Here is a 9,034-nt window from a genome sequence, read left to right on the forward strand (position 1 = left end):
TAAGGAGGGGCACTATTTAGTTTACTGTTTCTGAATCTAAACCATGATTTTGAAAGCCACCCTGAACAGCTGAAAATCTTAGTTTAAAAGGCAACGTTAAATGCTTGGAAACCTTGGCTTTCTCCACTCAATTCCTTAACCCTACTGTGCACCAGTAATTAATGAAGTTTCTTTTTTAACATTTTTAAAGGCCAAAAAAGCCATTTCAGGCCACATAACCCACTTTCTTGTATAATTACTCTGAAGTAAGACCTTGGTGTCACTAGTTTTAAAACACTCCCCAGGTGATTCTCATGCAGCCAGAATTTAGAATCATAGTTCCATATAAATCTCACTTAACAATTGTTATAATGTTAAATCTTGGCTTCTCAGATGTCACTAGTGGTAAAGAACCTGCTTGCTAATTAAGGAGACAGAAGAGACTCGGGTTCAACCCCTGAGCGGAAAAGATCCCCTGGAGGAGAGCGTGGCAACCCACTCCAATATTCTTGGCTAGAGAATCCCATGGACAGAGGAGCCTGGCAGGCTACAATCCATGGGGTTGCAAAGAGTCAGACACTGTTCAGTTAGACACTGAAGTGACTTAGCACACACGCACGATGTTAAATTTATATACATCCTTTAAAGCAGCCAGCAGAGGAAATTGTGTCAGGAAAGCTACTGTTTGATAAAGCGTTTCCATGCCTCTCTTCCTGCAGTCCCTGTGATCCCCTCCTACACAGAACCCTGCCCCCTCCCTGAGTCGATTTTGTCCCCTTGTGAAAAGCAGTGAAGATGGAGCAGGCAGTTCCTTTGTCGTGCAAACCACCTCTTCTCTGGAGCCTACCTTCAAGTTTCAAAAGTATAGACTGACCGTGTCAGGGCAGAGAGCTGGAGGCAGCCATGGCAGCAGCTGTCTCCACTGGGCTCAAGATTGTTGTTTCCTCTAATTCCTTGCAAACTGAACACATTCAGGTTTTTAATTAGGAAAAATAATGCCAACATTAATCCTACACCTCCTTCTGTCCTCAAAACCATCTCAACAAATGCTTGTTCCTCTGGGAAGCCTCCTCAGCCCACATTCTCTCCTTCAGTTTGAGTCGCATTGCTCTCCTCAGGACTGTCAGTGTTTCCCAGGAAAAATGTGTCATCAAACTGGATGCGGATTGCTAAGGTGTCTGTGCTCCTCCCAAGACTGTGAACTTGAGCACAGGGGCTTTTACTTTATACCTATAACTCCTTGTCAGCCTCTCATGAGCTTTGTTGAATAAATGAATGAAATATTAATCTACATAGCCAACTTTCCAATCTCTGTGGGTCAATACAGGTTATTTTCTTTGACACCTTTCTCACCATCTCCATTCTTTATAGACCAGCAAAGACACCAGAGACAGTGGCCCATTAAATTTTCCCAAATGCTTTCTGATTCCTCAAATTTCTTTCAGCAGAAAGCTGTCCTAAACCAGATTTCACTTAGACTTCTGGATCTAATGACTAAGAGTCTCCCTAAGAAAATAAAATTTCCATGGCTCTGAATTTCTGAAGCACTCAGAGAAAAATAGGGGCTTCTCAGGTGGTGTTAGTGGTAAAGAATCCACCTACCAATGCAGAAAACCAATCTGCACCTACCAATGCAGATTGAACCCAGGGTTCAATCCATGAGTCAAGAAGATCCCCCAGAGTAGTAAATGGCAACTCACCCAGTAATCTTGCCTGGAAAATTCCATGGGCAGAAGAGCCTGGCAAACTATATTCCACGGAGTTACAAAGAATTGGACGCGACTTATGGACTAAGCAGAAATAGATGTTTTTCTGGAACTCTCTTGCTTTTTCAGTGATCCAGCAGATGTTGGCAATTTGATCTCTGGTTCCTCTGCCTTTTCTAAAACCAGCTTGAACATCTGGAAGTTCATGGTTCACGTGTTGCTGAAGCCTGGCTTGGAGAATTTTGAGCATTACTTTACTAGTGTGTGAGATGAGTACAATTGTGCGGTAGTTTGAGCATTCTTTGGCATTGCCTTTCTTTGGGATTGGAATGAAAACTGATTTTTTCCAATCCTGTGGCCACTGCTGAGTTTTCCAAATGTGCTGGCACATTGAGTGCAGCACTTTCACAGCATCACCATTCAGGATTTGAAATAGCTCAACTGGTATTCCATCACCTCCACTAGCTTTGTTCATAGTGATGCTTTCTAAGGCCCACTTGACTTCACATTCAAGGATGTGTGGCTCTAGGTGAGTGATCACACCATCATGATTATCTGGTGAAGCTCTCATTGTGAAGCTCTTTTTTATACAGTTCTTCTGTGTATTCTTGCCACCTTTTCTTAATATCTTCTGCTTCTGTTAGGTCCATACCATTTCTGTCCTTTATCGAGCCCATCTTTGCATGAAATGTTCCCTTGGTATCTCTAATTTTCTTGAAGATATCTCTTTCTTTGTATTGATAACTGAGGAAGGCTTTCTTATCTCTCCTTGCTATTCTTTGGAAAAACCTCTATTTCTGCTTTATTGACTATGCCAAAGCCTTTGACTGTGTGGATCACAATAAACTGTGGAAAATTCTAAAAGAGATGGGAATACCAGACCACCTGAGAAACAGAGTTTCTCAAGAGGCAGTTTCTTGAGAAACAGGAAACAACAGTTTGAACTGGACATGAAACAACAGACTGGTTCCAAATAGGAAAAGGAGTACATCAAGGCTGTATATTGTCACCCTGCTTATTTAACTTATAGCAGAGTACACCATGAGAAATGCTGGGCTGGATGAATCACAAGCTGGAAACAAGATTGCAGGGAGAAATATCAATAACCTCAGATATGCAGATGACACCACCCTTATGGCAGAAAGTGAAGAGGAACTAAAAAGCCTCTTGATGAAAGTGAAAGAGGAGAGTGGAAAAGTTGGCTTAAAGCTCACCATTCAGAAAATGAAGATCATGGCATCTGGTCCCATCACTTCATGGGAAATAGATGGGGAAACAGTGGAAACAGTGTCGGACTTTATTTTTGGGGGCTCCAAAATCACTGTAGGTGGTGATTGCCGCCATGAAATTAAAAGACGCTTACTCCTTGGAAGGAAAGTTATGACCAACGTAGGTAGCATATTCAAAAGCAGAGACATTACTTTGCCAACAAAGGTCCGTCTAGTCAAGGCTATGGTTTTTCCAGTGGTCATGTATGGATGTGAAAGTTGGACTGTGAAGAAAGCTGAGCGCCGAAGAATTGATGCTTTTGAACTGTGGTGTTGGAGAAGACTCTTGAGAGTCTCATGGACTGCAAGGAGATCCAACCAGTCCATTCTAAAGGAGATCAGTCCTGGGTGTTCATTGGAAGGACTGATGCTGAGGCTGAAACTCCAGTACTTTGGCCACCTTGTGCGAAGAGTTGACTCATTGGAAAAGACTCTGATGCTGGGAGGGATTGGGGGCAAGAAGAGAAGGGGACGACAGAGGATGAGATGGCTGGATGGCATCACCAACTCGATGGACGTGAGTTTGGGTAAACTCCAGGAGTTGGTGATGGACAGGGAGGCCTGGTGTGCTGCAATTCATGGGGTTGCAAAGAGCCGGACACGACTGAGCGACTGAACTGAACTGAACTAAGGACTAAACACAGCACAGAGAAAATATGAAAAAAGGTGAAGTGAAATAAAGGGGTCCAACCTATCCTTCTATGAGTTGGGGTACCTGAGATAAGTAACAAAGGGTGCACAGGCTTAACCAAGGGTGTCCCAGTCCAGTGAGGGGCAAAAAAATGACAGTTCACCAAAGCCACAGTAAGGAAAGGCTTTCTGAAGAAGGTGGAAAGTAAGCTGACCACCAGAAGGGTTGACTTACGTGGCACAGAAAAATATGTAAGAAGAAGCCTTAAAGCATAACTCACAAGAGGGTACAGGGCCTATTTTTATCCAGAACATCATTTGGAACACTGAGCATATTTGTGCAGGAACAAGAGAAAACACATAATATTTTGGGTGTTCAGATAAGAGTCATTATTTAAGTACAGAACATGCTTTTTTTTTTTTTTTTCCAGAACATGCTTTAGAAAAAAATTTCTGAAAGTCAGATCTGTTATCACAGTTACTTCAGGCTAGCAGATTTGAGGGAAAGGAGGGTTTGAATCTTTTACTCTGTACAGTCCTGATTATTTTTTTTACAAGAATCATATTACTTTTTAAAAATAAAAATATTGACTTAAAATCACAACATATGCTTTCAATGAAATATTAAGTGAAAATGAAGTTGCTCAGTCACGTCTGACTCTTTGTGACCCTGTGGACTGTAGTCTACCAGGCTCCTCTGTCCATGGGATTCTCCAGGCAACGATACTGGAGTGACTTGCCATTTCCTTCTCCAGGGGATCTTCCCAACCCGGGGATCGAAGCCGGGTCTCCTACATTGCAGGCAGACGCTCTACCCTCTGAGCCACCAGGGAAGCCCAATGAAATATTAAGTAGGATTCTAATTCTGATATGTCAGGTATATTAATGCACAGTGTTTGAGCCCATTAAAACTAAGAGAACAACTTGGAAAAGAATTGCCCAGGACTTAGTATTATTTGTTGTTGTTGTTCAGTTACTAAATCATGTCCAATTCTTTGCGAACCCATGGACTGTGGTGTAGCAGGCTTCCCTGTCCTTCACTATCTCCCAGGGTTTGCTCAAACCCAAGTCCATTGATTCAGTGATGCCATCCAACTATCTCATCCTCTGTTGCCCTCTTTTTCTGCTGCTCTCAATCTTTCCTTGACTGGCTTGATCTTCTTGCAATCCAAGGAACTCACAAGAGTCTTCTCCAGCATCACAGTTTGAAAGCATCAATTCTTCGGTGCTCAGCCTTCTTTTTGGTCCAACTCCCACATCTGTACATGACTTCTGGAAAAACTACTGTACATGACTACTGTAAAAAGCTTTGACTATACAGATCTTTGTAGGCAAAGTGATTTCTCTGCCTTTTTTTTTTTTTTTTTTTTTTGATTTCTCTGCTTTTTAGTATGCTGTCTAGGTTTGTCATAGCTTTTCTTCCAAGGAGCAAGCATCTTTTAATTTCATGACTGCAGTCACCATCCGCAGTGATTTTGGAGGTTTTATTATTAGGACAATGTAAGAATTTGTATAAAAAATTCTTAAATGGCTTATTTATTAGACGTTGCCTACTGTTATATGGCCTTTGCTCAGGGATGTCAAAAGATACATGGGCAAAAAAAAAAAAAAAAAGATACATGGGCAAGTGGCTGTGGCAGACCTGAACTCTGTCTTTTGGCCACCTAATCTTTTCAATGCTACATTAAAACAAGTTTTTAAATTTTCAAGAATTTATCTTTCATTAGATTCCAGTGTATGAATTTGTGGCCTCTTTAGTTTTTTCATACGAGCTGAGACTCAGCAAGAGATGATTAATTTAGATATCTGTCTCTAAGACTCCCTACCTTGAAACATGTTCTACTTTCAAAGTAATCAAACCTGTTGTGTCTGGTATTCTGTTTTGATGTGTTCTTTCATAGCAATCAGGCCATATTTAAAAGAGTCTGTTTGGTTACATGTAATACGGCAAAAAGTTTAGGTGATGGGCTTTGGCATTAAGGCTGTGTTTAAACCTGGGCTGTCCCTCTTGCTAGATGTAAGACCTTGGACAACTCATTTCACTTCACCTCTGTTTCATCTACCTAAAACCTCTGAGGTCTACATAGTAAGATACCTTATAGATTTATTTATAGACTCATGGCACTTAGCCCATTGTCTGGCTTAATCACTCAAAAAGAATAGCATATTCTCAATATTCCCCCAGGGTTTAACAGCTTTCACAGGTTTGCACATGACAGCCTGGAAATCTAACTGGGAGAATTTGAGCTGATAAAATATCTTGTTCATAGGTCTTTTCCTTGGAATATTCTGCCTGGACAAATTGATTCTCACAAGACCTGATTAGGCTAACTGGGAGGCCAGTGAGCATCTGTAACGCTCTCTGCTCAAGAAGTCCTGTTGCTTTGTTCAGAGTGTTTTAAACTTACCTTCATTTTTTATGTTTTACTATTTTTAAAATCCAGATCTTTTTTGTTTGATTTACTCTTAATTTATTTTAGATTATCCTACCTCATGCTTTTAAATCTTTAGTTCCTTAATGGCATTATTCCACTGCATATTTTATTCTTTTATTTTAAGCACGTCAACTTATATAAATCTTTTATCATTTTAATTTTTTACTTATATTAATTATATTTTTAATGTAATTTTCAATGTTATTTCAGTATTTTAAAAATTGCAATATTTTAGAATTATTCTGGTTATTTTTCCATACTAAGTGAAGTAATGGAGACAGAAATGGCAACCCACTCCAGTGTTCTTGCCTGGAGAATCCCAGGGACGGGGGAACCTGGTGGGCTGCCGTCTATGGGGTCGCACAGAGTCGGACATGACTGAAGCGACTTAGCAAGCAAGTGAAGTAAGTCAGACAGAGAAAGACAGACATCACATGATGGTCACTTATATGTGGAATCTAAAAAAATGCTACAAATGAACTTATTTATAAAACAGAAACAGAGTCACAGATGTGGAAAACAAATTTATGGTTGGAGGGGGGAAGCAAGGAGAAGGATAAATTGGGATTAACACAGACACACTACTATGTTTAAAATAGATAACTAATAAGGCCCTACTATAGAGCACAGGTAAGTGTACTCAGTACTATAATAACCTACATGGGAAAAGAATCTAAAATGAGTGGATATAGGTATACCTGATTCACTTTGCCATACCAGAAACTAACACGGCCTTGTAAATCAACTATACTCCAGTAAAAATTTTTAGAAAGGAAGAAAAAAATATATTAACCTGTATTTTTCTTTTTACATATTAAATAATGGGTAAACATTAGGAGAAAACAATTTTAGACTAGTTCATTTCTTAAAGCAAAGTAGATTCAGAGAGCATTTTCTATTCTAGTTTGCCCTGCAAGAGATTAGAATACTGGAGACACTGGGTGCTGGCGTGTCTGCTACGACCAGTAGTGTTTAGTGAGGGCAAGTGGTAGGACTTCCTAATGTACCCATTTAAAAACAAACAGAAACCAGAACCCTGGCCCACGTGGAACAGTGGGGACTCAAAAGGATAGGTCCTGTCTCCTGGATCACAACTCATTCCATCCACAAAGAAGTCTTTTGATAACAGAGACTTCAGTTTCACTTCATAAAGTAAGATTAACTGCATGTTAATTTAAGTGGGCTTTAGCTACTACAGATCAGTTGGCTAAGATACAGAGTGTGCAAAATAGGGTTTACATAGCAGGCCTGAGACCAGTGTCCTTAGAAAAGCCTGCTTTCAAGGTTGGCCTTGGCTTGCATCTGGGAACTTGACTGGTAAACAGATCCCTGTGCTGTTATCAGACTTCCCTTAATGATAAGGGTGCTTCATTGTCCTTGGACCAGGAAAAGAATAAGGTTTATGCAGACCGCCCTCCTGCTTTCCTTCTTGAGTCTGGAATTTTGGTTCGTGTTGGTGGTGGCTACTTACATGACTAGCCCCAGTTAAAAAACCCTTGGGTGCTTGGTATCTAATGAGCTTCACTGGTAGACAACACTTCCATGTGTTGCCACCACTGGTTGCTGGAGCACATCCTGTGTGCCTTTCTGGGAGAGGACTCTTGGAAGCTTGCACGTGGTTTCCTCCAGACCTTGTTCCCGGCAGCTTTGCTGATTTTACTCTGCATCCAACTGGAATTAGTCTTAGCTGTCAGTGCAGCCATATGCTGAGTCTTGTGAGTCCTTCTAGCAAATCATCAAACTTGGAGTTGGTCCTGGGGTTGCCAACAAACAGGGCTTCTCCTATCCAGACTAGCTGATAAATAATCTGTCCTTGGCTTAGTTACTATTTTAGTATCTCTTCTCTGGACCAGATGGGTGAACTTTCCTCTTTTGGTTTACCTTAGATATGAAAAATCCTAACCACCTGTCACTTAGATAGGAATCCTTAATTCAGGATAATTTTCCCCAAGATTGGACTTTGTGCCAAGTAGTTTCAGTCGTGTCCAACTCTTTGAGACCCTATGGACTGTAGTCCGCCAGTCTCCTCTGTCCATGGGGATTCTCCAGGCAAGGATACTGGAGTGGATTGTCATGCCCCCCTCCAGGGCATCTTCCTGGCGTAGGGATTGAACCCGAGTCTCTTAGGTCTCCTGCATTTGTAGGCGGGTTCTCTACCCCTAGCACCACCTGGGAAGCCCAAGATTTGACTTTAAAAAAGATCAAACTATTCTAAAGCCTCAGTTTGTCAGCTTTGTCAATTAGCAATCTTTCTCAGCAGTTCTACTTGTGAGAGCTGCCATCTCGGGGCCAGTACCCCTCATGTAGCCTCGGGTACTATATCTGAGAAAGAGAACTCCAAGGCAGTGCTTGCTCTGTGGGGAGGGGACAGGAGAATCCGGGAGCCCAGTGATTCTGCCACCCACATTTGATCTATCTAATGGTTTCTAAAGTGTTCTCCTTGAACACAGCCCCAGGCGTGTGTTCTTTGGTCACTGAAGGCCTGTGATCTAAGTGGTAAGATAAGTTACTGGCAATTCTTTGCAGGAAAAGTCTGCAGTTGACTGCTATATTTGTGAAAGATATGGGTATGAAAAGTGGCCAAGGGAAAAAAGTGAATTTCATATATCTCCTCAAATCAGGAAAACTAGGTATTTCCAATCCTGCTGGTCACCATCAGTAGAACCAAGTTACTTTACAGCCAAGCTTGAAGAGAAGCTAATTGGTTACATCCTTCTAGAACCGAAAAAAAAAAAAAAAAAAAAGCCTGGATCCTGGATCTTGCCTCTTGGAATGTGGGATCTCTCTTAGAATGTCCATGGGATTTTCCAAGCAAGAATACTGGAGTGGGTAGCCAGTTTCTTCTCCAGGGGATCCTCCCAACCCAGGGATTGAACCTGAGTCTCCTGCATTGCAGGCAGATTCTTTACCAACTGAGGCACCAGGGAAGCCCCCTTAGAATTTGTGCAGTATGGTGCTAAAATTCTACCTGCAAGAAACCTAGATTTTAAAAAAATGGGTTTCCTTTCCCCCACAG

Source organism: Bos indicus x Bos taurus, chromosome 3 (assembly GCF_003369695.1).
Source record: "Bos indicus x Bos taurus breed Angus x Brahman F1 hybrid chromosome 3, Bos_hybrid_MaternalHap_v2.0, whole genome shotgun sequence".
Classification (NCBI taxonomy): Eukaryota; Metazoa; Chordata; class Mammalia; order Artiodactyla; family Bovidae; genus Bos; species Bos indicus x Bos taurus.